This window comes from Struthio camelus, chromosome 12 (genome assembly GCF_040807025.1).
Source record: "Struthio camelus isolate bStrCam1 chromosome 12, bStrCam1.hap1, whole genome shotgun sequence".
Taxonomy (NCBI): Eukaryota; Metazoa; Chordata; class Aves; order Struthioniformes; family Struthionidae; genus Struthio; species Struthio camelus.
This window is the reverse complement of record NC_090953.1, coordinates 8,332,939-8,347,677: the sequence shown is the minus strand read 5'-3', so window position 1 is coordinate 8,347,677 and position 14,739 is coordinate 8,332,939. Positions and strand designations below refer to the sequence as shown.

At 42.4% G+C, this 14,739-nt stretch overlaps 1 protein-coding gene across 10 annotated transcripts in view; it reads right to left on the bottom strand.

Annotated features, from left to right (window-relative positions):
- Positions 1–14,739, bottom strand: part of AKAP13 (A-kinase anchoring protein 13) — a 237,025-nt gene that overhangs the window by 221,715 nt on the left and 571 nt on the right. Inside the window, exon 1 of one of the 10 annotated variants that reach the window (XM_068957946.1) lies at positions 1,067–1,151. The exons of the other annotated variants lie outside the window; for them this stretch is intronic. The gene's annotated coding sequence lies outside the window, so the exon portion shown is untranslated. Of the gene's footprint in view, positions 1–1,066; positions 1,152–14,739 lie in introns of those variants that run through there. 10 annotated transcript variants of the gene reach the window in all.

Genomic DNA, 14,739 nt, shown 5'->3' with positions numbered 1-14,739 from the left:
AGTGTAACTACGGTAAAATAACACGGCTATTTGTAGACTTCCTGTGCGTTAAAAACATTGGTGTATCTTTGCCTTGAGCAATTATTTACAGTGCTAGAAATCATGAAGAGAGACGAGACACTAGAGAGAGACCAGAAGCAGCCCCTTCCTTGGTTATGCAATAATTCTTTGCATTAGTTTTTAAAAATGACTCAGAGGGGAAAACAAAATCATTAGCATAATTCTTTGTCAATCTATCAAATGAAAAAGAAATTAGTTAGAATTCTGAATTAGTTTATTCCAGTTGAGACAAGACATTTTACACTTCAACCGAAATGGCAGCTCAAATTTAACTTCAGGCTCTGATATAGGTTTTCAGTCAAATTTCTAAGCACAGTGAAACTCCTACTAGCCTGTCTCTATTGTAACTTTAACCTTAGTTAATTCTGAGTATCTAATTTGTGTTAAGAATAACACACTTTTTTCTCAGAACTAGCTATACCTTCATTGCATGCAAAATTATTCTCTGCCTAGCATAATTAAAGTCTCCCTTAGACAAATAATATTTCACTTATTGACAGAGAAGAAAAGCCAATGAAAATTCTTAAAAACAGACAAAAGCATTTTTATAAATGCATCACAACCAATTGTTTTAACTTCCCAAGAAAAACTCCTAACCCAACAAAACCTGACCTTGCAGTTTTGCTTTAAAAAGAAGCTAGAAAGGTTTTTGACCTGTTTTAAAATCTGATATTTCTGTCTCACAGAAAAAATATAGGAGGAGAGAGGAGAAAAGAGGAAAATGTCCTTAGAAAGGAACACAAGAACCCTCCCCCCTCCCTTTTTCCCAATTCATGATTAAAATGGCAAGTAGAAGAAGAGATAAGTAAAAAAGAGAAAATAATTTGTTAAGAAAACTTTCCAATTCCTATTTTTGCTAGTGTGACAAAATTTATAACTTTTTGCTTAAAACAAAAAGATTTTAAAGTCTTGCTTAAAATTAAGAGAAAATCTGGAGCAAGTGAAGCACAACAAATTCTGCATTAAAGAGTCAAAATCGCTAGTGCTACTGGTACACAAAACTTACCAATTTCAGCACAAGCAGCATTAACATCGCGCAGCGAGCCCGAGGCTCTGGACCTCAGGTTCCTATCTCCCCCAATCATTAAACGTTCATTACGTATTTCCTGTATTATCTGCATGGCTTGCTTGGATTATTTTTAAATGCTCATTTAGTAAAAAGCTACTAAAATCTCCCACTCAGACTCAAGAAAAAAAGCACTAAATGAATTAATCATGGTGGTTTCCTACCCTTCTTTCCACGCTTACTTCTGCCCTTTCATGTAATTTCCTTCTCTCTCCCACTCCTGTTTAAGACGAGGTTTCATGTAAAAGCAATTCAATTCTTATCACAGGTCGACAAGCTTGTAAATGAACACATCCTTTCAAGTTAAGTTTACACCCCGCCAAAGCCTATTTATATAATATGAATACGAGGGACAAGTAATATTTATACATTTGCCACATCAGGGCCAAGTGAGGGGTTCTGATTTGAGAGTGAAATTCAAGTGAGACACACAGACTGGGAAAAGAGCCAGAGTCTGTCAAGAGCAAGAGATTAGCTCTCTTATGCGTTAGGTCTTAAAGTCAGGTACTTCATTTCACTCTTCATTCCCACATGGGTGAAGGCCTCTGCCTTCAGACTGGCCCTGGAACATCAGATATTTTAGTGACTTGTACTAAAACTCTCATAAAGGAGAGAGAGGAAAAAAAAAATATATATATATATATATAAAATTAAAAAATCACTTTAATTTCACTTTTTAGCCTCTACATTTTCCTCAATTGTGGTTGCTTTACGCATGCAAAGGTGAGAGAGAGTTTCTAGGATTACATAGGATGCAACGTCCTGCACAGAGCAGTGCTTACACCACGCAGCTGCAGAAGCGCAGAGAGCTAGAGAGGGACCACAGGCAGATGTTTCTATTCAAGGATACTGCCAAGGAGGCTGGAATGCGAGAGTTCACTACCTTGGTGTTATTTACATTTCTCCACATCTAGTAATAATCATGCCACAAGTAGTCTAAAAAGGAAAATGAGCAGCAAGGGAGCATTTCACTACAGCATTCGCTAAGGGGGCAAAGAAAAACAAAACAAATTTTTTATTCCAGTTCTTAAATTTCGCCTTGGCTAAATTTGCCCACTGTCCTCTAATCAGGAAATCAGAAATCAAAATCCTCCTTTGCTCTCAGCAGGGCCTTGAGCCAATGATCTACTTTTACCATTTTGCAAGATGGCAGTTCAGCTCCCCACACCCTTCTCAGATGTCGGGAACGGTGAACTCCGCCACTCCTGCGGCCTCTGAACTCCTGGACCAGGAGCTCTGCACGTAGCAGCCTGACAAGCTGCTACAGACCGTTTGTGAGTCGTCGGGAAAGGGAGCTGGATCAGGAGAGAAGATCAGAGCGGCAGGAGCGCTCTGGCATGGCATCCCGAGCTGCCTCGCAACCCAGGAGCCTCGGCACGCTCGCACAAAGAACTGGCTGAATAAGGATGATGTCACTACCTGAACGTTTTCCTTCTCTTTTCCAGCATAAACAGATTTCTTATCTAGCACAGAGGATAGAGCTTCTCCTTCAATAACTGTTCCACAAATCAAACGTTCCCGGGACTGAACCTGGTGCTCTTGGCTCCAAACGTAAAGACTGTTGGGAGGGTGCATTTCTGAGGCGTTCGTCCAAACCTCAACCCTGAGACCCAACAGGTTTGAGAATGAGCTGCCAGATCCAGTTTGGCAACCTGAACAGCTACTCAAAGCACTGTCCCGTCCACCCGAAAACACTGGCGCATTATACGCTCAGACCACGTTCCCCTACCTTCTCCAGCCTGTCCCGATGTGCTCCCAGCAGCAAGAGATAGGATATTAAAGGACAGGGGGGAAAGCACTTTTTAACACCAGCTTTGTGATCTACAGAGTTCTTGCTGAGCCCATTTTGAGGGGAGGAGGAAAAAAAAAAGTCTATGCAACCCATTTCTATAAAAGTCTATACTTGCTTGAGCTTTTAAGGGGTTCTATACTTCAAATATTTAAGCTACATACTCTGTATCATGTTTCTTTTAAAGTGTCGTGCTGGTGAACATTGCCCAGACAGGGAAACTTTACAGCAAGTGAGTGCAGGGCTCCTTTCGCGCCACTGCCACAATGGGACACTCTCCTTACCGAAGTAAACCAGACACTAATGCTATTTATGGATCCCATTGCACAACTCGACAGGCTTTCAATCCACTATTCATCAACGTGCAAATAGGTTTTATTTCATTGCAGGGAGAACAGATTTCAAAGAGCGGGGGGAAGTCCTAAAGTTCTGCCCGCTTTCTTTAAAAAAAAAAAAAAAAACTTAAATTTAAGAGTAGCTGGATATTCAATATAGAACAATAAAACCTGCAAATTAGGGCTGATGAAAAATTCTTCGGGGATCACATTATTAAAAGAAAAAAAGAAGGGGGGAAAAAAAAAGGCAATCTCAAGCTAGTTCCTAAAGTATTATTAGAGGAAATCAAACACCCATGGGAAAAAAGGTCAGCTGATGTCACCACGGGACAGACACAGGCCGTACCTCCAGAAAAACATGTCAACTCCATTATTCCCCCACCCCAGAAGAAAGGCAGGGAACTTAACTGTGAAATCTTCCTTACTTCACAGAAAAAGAATACATCAGAGTTTCCAGAGACATAGAGCTGGAAAGCATGCATCAGCACTGTTTTTAAAGATCAACACAGGCGAGTCCACTGACTTGCACTGTTAATTATTTGGGGTTTTATCGGGAAGTACAACTTTGTTCTTACGAGCACTTTCATAGAAGCACCTTTGCATTTAAAAATACCAACTGTAAACGCATCTGCTATTCCAATAAAGCATCCACAAACATGTAATCTGATATGCAAGAAGTTTTACAAAGCTCTTATAGAGCCCAAGGATATTTGGAAGGGTAGATGCAAGTTTAGATTGAGTCTTAGCATATCCTCAGCGAAAAACAATTCTATTCTTAGATATTCCCCTTTGCTGTTTCCTGTAATCTTCCTTTTTTCTCCAGCTCCTTTGAGAAAATAAGCTGTTTGGCTATTAGAAAAAAAAAAGTGGAAGAACCTGTTCAGCAAGACATATGAACAAAGCAGCATCTTCCAAAAAGAGAAAAGCTCATTCAAAAGTATGTAAATATTAGGGCTGGTAACACACAATAAAACCGCAGGAAACAACAAAAAAAAATTAGACTAGATCAAGTTTTTTTCAATTTCCTGGCTGCTGGATATATAAGCACTTCTCTGGTTGGGCCATATTGGATAATTTATTTTTTGTATACCAGACAGAAGGGTTTGTGCAGATAGCTTAGATGGTAACACTTCAAAAATCAATGTCTGTGCTGATACTGCATCAGGCGTATTCCTGAACTGCCACTGCTGCCAGAGTCTCCCTCAGCGTCCCAGAGTAGCTCTTTCCATCCTCTCCATCACGAGAATGGTCTTTTTGCCAACTGGCCAGAAATGACACGGTCCCAATGAGACACATTTTACATCTCTTGTGCAGATAACAGGAACAGCATTATCTGCAGGAGTTCAAACGCTGCTCTGCTGAGCATCATGGCCACGTTCACACAACCGTGACGCAACAACTCCCTGCTCCTCATCCTGACTTCCATCAAACGCTAAACCAAACCTTATTCTTCAGTCGCAAGATATCTGGTGGCTCAAATCCAATATTATTTAAAAGAGCTAAAGAAGTTTTTACAAAGAAAATGTAGCTCCTCCAACACAAAAAAAATTTCCCTATAGCATCAAGTGGTGTAGCAGTCCTGAAAACAAAAGCTGATGAGAGCTAAGGTGTGTTTGCTTCCGTTACACTTCCAAGTTTCTGCTCTTCAGGGCCACAGTCCATATAAAGAAACATAAATTTTGATGAGATGTTTGGATTTCTCTTTGCAGGCTTGAGTGTAACTGTCACACATGTGGATCAGAATTGACTTCCCAAAAAACAGAGTTGCACCATGGTGTTAAAGCCAAACACTTCCAAGATTGAGGCAGGCATAAGCCTGAAATGGCCTAACTTCCTCTTGGCACTGAAATATCATAAACCCACAGCATAAATGAACACAAGTTATTTTTAATGCAAACTTATTCTTTTTTAATTAATATCAGAAGCAGTGATGAGACTAGGTTTCTACTAAAAGCTGGCAAAGATGCTACAACTTAGTAACATGGGGGGGAAGAAAATCTTCTAAGCAGAGCCCAAAAATCTTTTTAAGTTTATACTCACTTGACACCTTTTATCACCTTTTAGGCATTTCATATCCTGGACCTTTCTGTATCATGTAACTGTACAATAATTGTGTGACTGTCTTATCTAACATCTCACAATATTAATCGACATAGCAGAGGGGGTGGGTCATAAAAGCAACTCGGTAAAGAAAGAGTAGAAAAGTATAATATTTTTTGCAATTTCAGGAAGATGTATATATTTAAGTACTTCTTGTCACATGAAACCTCAAAGTTTCTCAAGTAGTTTTGAATTTTCATTGCAGAACTTTCTGTTAGCCTGTTGAAGAGTTTTCACTGTATACGCTCATAGATGTTGCGGGGATAGGATCTCTTATTATTCTCAAGCAACAGCCTGATGACTTCTGAACTTTGAGATTATAAAGCAAGAAAGTTACTGAACGCTCACATACAAGTTGATTGGCTAAGAAAAAGCAGCACAAAGTCCTGCCAAAATACTAGCTAATCTGATGAAGAAAAAAAACAGGGAGGTCTTAAGTACTCTTGCCCCTTTTGCTAGTTTAAATAGAGCTAATTCCAGCCGCAGAAAAAATATATTATATTTTGCAGAGTACCTTTTGTTCACGTACTGCATCTGGAGAGACTACAGTTTCCCACCTTAAAGTGACAGACCATAAAGGTGTAAGTAGGCTGTATGGGTAAAAGGGCAGATTACTCGAAATATAGGAAACTATGAAACTCAGCAGATGATCCGAGTAAAATTAGTTCAGCCAGTGCTGCTTGAAACCTGACTGGAAGCAGGGGAGAAACAAATTAATGATATATGTGACATGCAACTGGTTGCTAGTTAAATATTTCTCTAATTCTCCTGCTTTCAATGCACTTCACAAACAATTAATCCTCTTAACATCCATGCAAGCATATTTATTATCCCTAGTTTTAGCTTGTAAGCTCTTCAAGCAATGAGCTGGTTATTTTTCTAGCTCAATACAAGGCTCATTAAAATTGGGACTGAGGCCATGTTTTAACTGCAAAATAACTGTCAAGTAATCAGCTCCCATCACCTCATTCCCCCCAGCTTTTTACAGAGGAGATGAGCAAGACATCCATTCAGGAACATATAAGGAGGCTACGTCAGCCTAGGCAAAAACGTTCAAACGCTCAACCTCTATGCTGTACGCAACCTTCTTCAGACCACGTCATCGAAAGACTCTTTCAGAAATTAATTAATAGCTGTTTCCAGTCTGGAAAACCAGCTCCAGATGTGAGAGACTTAAGCCCACACTGCACAAGTGAGGTCCCGCAGGTTGACTCTGGGGCTGGAGTCAACAGGACCGGGTGCAGCCACAGATACAGCCTCCGTGGCCAGAGCCTGGGTAACCCCCTGCGTGCACCCACAGCGCATCTGAAGGCGACCTACTGCTTTCCTCTTGGGGATCGCACTACCTAATACGGAAAAACCTGCCGTTCACTGAAACGTTTGCAGCAACAGCTTGCCTTGCATAATGCAAAAGCGTAAAGAGTCACCTGGAACTTGTGAAACGAACCTTCGTTATATAAAACTTCCCTCTATGGCAGTACATAAATGGTTTTAGTCTGCATTTCTCTAGTGCGCCAAGACAACCTACCTTCATTGCAGCTGCTAGGAGAAGAAAAACTATAAATATTTACCTTTAATACAACCAAAGGTTTGCTCACCACCTCTTGTGTTACACTGTGCTCTTAGCTAACGATCAGTCATCATAAAAATGGGTGGAGCAGCTACAAACCAGTCAGCAATGGAAAAACTGACTCCCATGTCAAGAGAAGCTCTTACATATGCTGCAAGCCCCACTAAAACATGCAAAGTGCTGTCGTTACTCCCAGTGTGGGAAGTCTTCTGGCTGTGGATGCAAAAACATGTGCTCTGTAGTATGTGAACCAGCGTATTTTACTTTTATCTCTAGAATCAATATCCGTCACTGACTTACAGAGCTTCAGATCAGACTACAGAAACTATTTTAATCTAGGTCACATACAAGCCCATTCATCTCAAGTTTGTTTTAAAACAATTAAAGAACAGCACTCCAAGAGGAAGAAGTGCAGACTCTGAGAGATGGCCAGTACTGTCACTAACGTCTCCTGGCTGCTGCACTGAAGGATTTAGGGTAGCATGGAACAAAAACATCAAAATCCCTCCAATTCATCAGGTAAGCCTCGCTCACCACATGATTCACTAAGTGCTACTAACTACAAAAAGGCAAGTCTCAGTTTTGCTGTGACCTTAATTGTGGCTGCAGCAATTAGAAAGTGCGCAGTGCTGCACAAAAAAAAAAAAAAAAAAAACTAACTTAGTTTCAAAAGAAACTGCCTTTCAAATCCGTCAAACCTTGTCGCTCTTTCTCCCTTCCCTCCCACCCCCCGAAATCACTCCCCCCTCTTCCTTTAACACCTGCTTCCTCCATGCAAGCCTTCATTGTGCAACCATTCCTACGCCATTGAAGGCTTCAGCATCCCAGAGGAAACTCCAAAGGAAAACCAGTCTATAAAACAGGCAGTCTCCATTCAAGACTTTCTCCATTCACTTCATAACCTCAAGCCTTTGCATTCCTCATTTTCCCTCTTTTCCTCTTGATAGCAGCCTCCAAAATTTATCCGAGTGTTGAAAGCAGCACGTGCTTGCAAGCATACAGCAGGAAGTCAACTGCGTGGCGTATCCTGGCATTCAACACAAGCGCGCTGGCACGCAGTGACGCAGACACCACCCCCAGAGAGGGAAGCCCCTGGATGCCAGAAGCCCAAATAGCCATGAAGGTGAGCACCCCCTGCCTTGGTCTTGCCCACCTCCCCACGGGTCCCCAGCCGACTGCCGGAGACGGGAAACTAAGCTCGAGGACTGCGGCCTGGCCCAGGATGGCCATGGATGCAGAAGGAGACACCCCTAAAAGGTGGCAGGCGCAGAGCAGCATCCCTCCCTCCTGCACAAGGAGGACAGCCTTCACACAAACTCACCCTGCGCATCCACTTCCTTCAGGAATTTTTCATCCCCTATAGGAGGTCCTTGCCCAGATGCCCCCCATCACCCCTTTCTGGTTGTCCCTAAAGGGCAAACAAGAGTACCTGCAGGAATAGGAGAGAGTCAGCTGGCAGCTGTGCGTGACACATGCCAGGTGTGTCCGTCCACGGGAAAAGAAAGAGTGAGTCAGTAGATCTAGGCTCAAGAAAGTCTGGTTTAAAATATCTATTCTGTGGCAAAATACTTGCTTGTAATGTTTTTATTAACTGGAGCATTCAGACTTACACAGCAGTTACACCACTGGGGGCAGAGACGCATTGAGGAAGACGTTTACTTTCCCAAGTAACTTTGCCAGAAATCTCAGATTTAGATGAAGCTACAAAGCACGTCACAGGTTTTAACATAACTTTTTGTTCCCATTTGCATTGGTCGCGGGCAATAGAAAGCACAGATCCACACGCAGAGCTCAAACAGGACACATTGGGTAGTATCTCAGGTTTTAAACATCATAATCAAGTGCCACATACCCTTCTGCTTTACTCGGAGATGATCACCATAAATCACGCCCATGGAGTCACCAAAATTCTTTTTTTCTTTTTTCTTTTTTAATAGTTCATCACCTCTTTTATTTCTCCTCTCACTCAGAGAAAAAAAAAGTTGCTGCTATGGAAAAAAAAAAAATCCTTAAATCCTTTCCTTTCTTCCCTTTACACTGGATAAGGCTAACCTCAGCAGTGCTGTCATGCTGTGAATAACACTTCACTTTAAACAAAGACAATCTGAGAGAATCTTTCATCATGTATTTTGCAAATGTAAAGTTAAGTTAAAAACAGTTCAGCAAAAAGACTAAAGCTTAATCAAATTTTTGAAAAGTAGACTAGCCACCTAAATAAAGTCCAGAAAAATATGCTGACAGAGACTAAAAGTAGCCAGTAGCTATTCCGGCAAATGCTAAGCATTTAGCATGTTCTACTTTAGAGAATTGCACAAGTGCTTGAAACTAAGGTGCACTGGATCAGTCGTATATACCTGGGTTCAGGGATTTTAAATAGCATCTTGAAATCCAAGATTTCAGGATCCAACTCACTGATATGAGCAGTCAATCATCATTCCAGTATTTCCAAGGAAATAACAGGACAACTCATGCAAGCATTAGCAGCATGACAAAACAGTGTCGGTTCAGTCACCGCATCTAATGACTACAGAATTTATCACCACTTCTGGAAAGACAGGAGTGCCTAAACGGGAAAAGAATTTGTTATTAATGAGGCAAATTATGGAGTCATAGGAAAGTCATTCTGAAAAGAAGAGGCTGGATCATTTGGAAGAAATAAAAAGGTAATTCTTGGTCCTTGTGAAGGGGAGAGAGACATCCAAAGAAAATACAAGTGGTCATGGAGGATTAACATGGTAAAATAACCCCATGCTACAAAATCACAAGTTAATACATCAAAAAAAGGACCACTTTTGGATGCTACAGCCAAGGCCAAAACCTAAGTCTTCTAAAAGCTGTAAAAGTCTACAAGGTCCACACCATCAACAGTCCCGGCCAGCAGAGAGGAACGCAGGCAAGAGGCTGCCCAGAGGCACGATACCCTCCGCTGGCCCTCCAAAGCTTGCACCCATTTTTAGAATATATTGTATTCTTAGCCTTCAGCACCACTGCTGTAGGAGGTGCTGACACCTTTTTCTTTTGCTATTTTTTCTCATACTCACTTTCTCTAATCCCATGCAGAGCATCCGAAAAGCTCCCAGACTGCCTTTGCTACAGCTCAGCGTTTGGACTGCGAGAGAACTACACTGCTACTCCAGCAAGTAAAGGATCTTAGCCTTTTTCTCACACATAACAAAAAACATCCAAAAAAAACTCTTCAGCATCTGATATTTTTAAAACAAAAAACACATATAAGGTAGTCCTGTTAGACAGCATGACCACATCATAACATGTGATTAATTATAAGCACAGCAGAATAATGTTTATTTTTTTTGCACGTTATCACACTACATACTTTTTAAAGCCTATGTTGACTACTTTAAAATATTTGTGATTACACTTTCTCCCCCTGTTCCTCAACAACTTATGAACATACCTAAAGCGTTTATAAAGGGAAAAGATAATAAGAAACAGCAGGGCTTACTTTTGCTTTTTTGGAGAATACATATCTTAAGTCTGGATAGAAATAATTGTAGCCTTAGTGAACTTTAAAAGGAAACAATTTAACTTTTAACTCACTGCCTTATCTTAGAAATACATCTCGTCTTCCTCACATGCTGTAAAACAGGGACAGGCAACTCAGTCAAATGCCTTCTCTGTAATCAAAAAAGCTCTTCCAGGGGTGTAGTGTCAGGAGCATTTCTCCTGGTGGAAGTGTGGGAGCAAGCATGAATCTCCCTGCCTTTTCCATAACCCCTCAGTGTTGCCAGTATAGCTGTTTGCGAGACCACAAAGTGACATGAATCAGGGAACCGATCCAGGTGAAGAGTGAACTGTTTTGCTGAGCTTTTCTTGGTTGAAGAACTGATCCAAGGTATGAACTGTACAGCAAAAAATAAATGAATAAATAAGAAGTTTCTTCTCAACTGGAATCAATTTCCCAGCCTGGTTAACTGAACAGACCCAGCAATATCTGCGCTGGCACAGGTGGGGAATTGGAGCAGGCTGCTTACACCTACACTGCCACACAAAAAGAGATCACAAAATTACAGCCTGAATTTAAACTAACATTGAAAAAGTTTTACCTACTGCATGCTTCCACCAACTGTCCCTGGAAAGGAAAGAAACTGTTTACAGGATTTGTAGCTTTGCAGCATATTGCTCATGTAGGCATCAACAGAAAACTCACCCCGCTCCTGCAACAAAGGGTCATAAATATATAGAAAGAGATATATTTTCGAAAAAAGATCGGTGTAGCTCGACTGCAGCAGCAAGCTCTCCGTGTAGCTGCTTTCACTGGAATGCTGCCATCGTATTTTCTTATCACCAACCAAAGTAACTAACCCACTAACTCTCAGAGATGTGTTTTGCCTTCTAGATCTGTATAAAGGTCATTTGCAAGGGAGAAAGACAGGTTTAAAAGGAGAAAAAGAGGACACCAAGCCGTATCCATGGTTTTGTTTTTAACAATAACCAAGAACTGCAATGCCAGGCTGCAACCCCACCAACACTTAAGTGTTTGATCATTGAATAAGTACTAGGAGGGGCTGATTCCCTCCCCACATCAACATTGTTCACCGCTGCTTTCAAGAGAAAAAACAAATTAGTGAAAACTAATTTGATACAGTACCCTAACAACCTTCAGATAACTTAGCAAGTTTTGATTTAGAAAGGTGACTACAGTGCTTCCTGGCAATTGCTGCTCAGGTGCCAGAGGCCACCTTCTCCCCTCCGAGCCAAGCTCCCCAGCAGACTACTCACCCCGCAGTGAATCCCAGCATGAGAGCAGCAGAGCAAAACTGTGTCTATATCCAAAATTACCAGTGGCTTCAGAAACTCACTCATTACCTTCATCTATCCCATGGGTGATAAATGAGAACAAGTGAGCAGATCAGTACTTGACACTGAGTAGAGCCCAGGAATCATGAAATGCAGGCTACAAGGTGCTTCCCACCTGAGTTTTATACATCCCTTCAGTCTTTCATGCGCCTGGAAAACAGGATGCTGCTTATGTTATCCTCTGGCTAGGATCGAGACAAACTGCCAATTCACTGTCCACTAGGTAGGTTACATATGGGTATATGATCTCCCAGGGAGAGCATATTGCAACTTTATGGCCTTGGGGACTTTGAGCCTTTCACTGAAGTTTTTAACTAAACACTAAATTCTTAACTTCTTAACACCACTAGAGTAAAACCCACACCAAATAGTTCCTCCATGCTAATCAGCTGTGTGAGGCTGAGTTTACTTCAGGCTATTGCCAGTCTGGGGAACCCCTACAGAAATAACATTTAACAGCACTCGAGTAGATTGCACAGACAACCAGCAACAGTAATACGTAGAAAAGCTTCTGAGCTGTTTCACAAGGACTGTTTTACAGGCAAGTGGATCATCATCAAATACCAAGCAGAGAAAACTGATATGTTGGTGTCCTGGATACAGAGTGGAAAAGGAAAGAGGTGCAGCAGGCACAGCAACTTCTGCAACAAATTTTTAAGTAGATTTTTATTAAAAAATTATTATGCTAGAAGAAAACTATACGAAAGCATCCACTGCCTTTGGAACACAGGAGCGTGTGCATACCACCAGTAAATCTACCAACATTTTTTCTTTGGTATAATTTATTGATTGCAGCCCTAACTCATGTTTTGGATAGAATAACCAGATTCCTTTAACCATACTTAATCCTCCTCTTAGTACAAAAGCGTACCCTCAACCAGAACACAGCTTAGTCAGAAGGACATCCTGCTGAGAGATTAGTAGCAGTTCTGTGTAAGCTTGGGTCTCAAAGCTTCTCTATATAGGCTTCTCTATATAGCTGTCTTTATATAAACATAGGTTTAAAAACATCCATCACTGGACAGTACCTGGTAGAGCTCTATTTCTCTGAAAAACTTTGACTTTTTAAATGGTATTTTTCTCTTTTGACGCTGTGAAGCTGTAAATCAAGAGCATCATGCTCCTGCCTTTCTATCCTGGCCGTCGTCCCTGGCTGGGCTCTGTTACTCAGGACACGCCATATTGTCACCTCCTGGACTATGCCGACTATGCCTTGGCCACCAAACCTGTGTGCAAGAAGCAGGCTGGGACACGGTGACACAGTGCTGTGCATCCACACTACCTGCCAGAGACTCGTAACTCAGGCTCCTTACAAAACCTGTCTACCTTGCAGAACACAACATCTGTGCCCTTCTAGCAACAGCCCCGGGCTAGCCTGTCTGCCCAGCATGGGACAGCACAGAAAGGGCAGATGGGAGGCATATCAGGCTCAACCCCTACACGCAGAAGACAGGTACACGTCTGAAGGCATGCGAAGGGACAACACATGCCCAGATTATCCTTACCTTGCTATGAGCCTTGCAAGGGAAAACAAAAAACAACAAGTGTCCAAGCAAGGTATTCTCATGGTGAAAGGTGAGGGCCAGGACCAAGAGGGGCCTGTGTCGATGAGAGTATAGCAGTGCTTGCTCTGTGATTGCTCCTCCAGTACAGCCAGCAGCTACTATCCACAGAATCGGATGTTATGAGGTTAATGTCAATCTACTCCCACTCCTACAACATCTATACACAAAAATACAGCTCTTCTAACACAGTAATAAATGAATCATTAGTCCCTTAACCTTTAAGGTACTGTGTGGAACCTAGTTCACCTTTGCAATTCTGCAATAGCCCAGAAAAAGTGTGCAAAATACAGGGGGGGGGGGGGGGGGGCGGGAATCTGGCAAGGGCTGGATTTTAAGTTCAAGGCAGTCACCATAAACAGAAATAACGTAGTTTGCCCCTTTAAAACAGATTACATTATCCGAAACTTCCAGCACACAAGACATTCATGGAGCTCAGACCAACCGCCTAAACTCAGTTCAGAATCTACATGCTTAACATATTTCTACAGCATAACATATCTCCATGAGTACCTAAAGTTTTATGGCCGACAGAGATTACAGAGAACACCACAGCTACCAATTGTCCGAAAGAAGTACAGCGGTTAAAATCTCTTTATCACGTCACTATCTGGCCATCCACAACACAATCAGTACAGTATGCTTGTACAAAACTCTGAAAATCGCTTTTTCACTTCTGAGCTCTAGCTAATGCAAAGGCCTGTAAAGGACGCTGGAGCAGAACCAATTACAGAGGTCAGCAAAATTGATCTCTGCTAATCCCAACTCCTTTATATGACTTGCAGGGATAACACAGCCACAGAAGGTGGATTAATAAACCCTGACAATTTGTAGGTTAAGAAACAGCCACGCTTTCACAATCCTCGCCCACGAATTCCCGCGTTTGCTTCAAAAGAAGTGTGACTTTAAGAATTAAAAAGAAAGAAAGAAAGAAAGAAAAACACACACACGCACACATTGTCTGTTTGTAAGCAACAGAGCAAACGCACAGAACAGTCCCCACGGCAATGACCGTCTGAGCAACTTCAAAGGCCCACTCAGCCCCAAAGGTGAGAAAACCCAACAATAGCCAGTCGCTCGGGAGACTCGGGTATCGAACAGAGATTACTTCCCCCGCAACCGACCGAGAGCTAAAACTGCGTGGCCGAAGTTCGAGGGGTTTTGTTTGTTTGTTTGTTGGTTTTGGTTTTTTTTGTTTTTTTGTTTTTTGCAGAGGGGCACTGCTAGACTATCCGCACCGGCGAAGCCGAGGGAGGCGGGCTCGGCGGCCAGCACGCGTGGGAACGCGCAGGCGGCCGGGGGTGCGCGCGGGCGCGGGGCCGAGGCGCGGCCGGGACCCGCCGCCCCACGCGGGGCCGGGGCCGGGGCCGGACCCGCCGCGCACCGCCGGCCCCGCAGACAATAGCGCCGGGAGCCGCCGGCGCACGCAGCGAGGATGC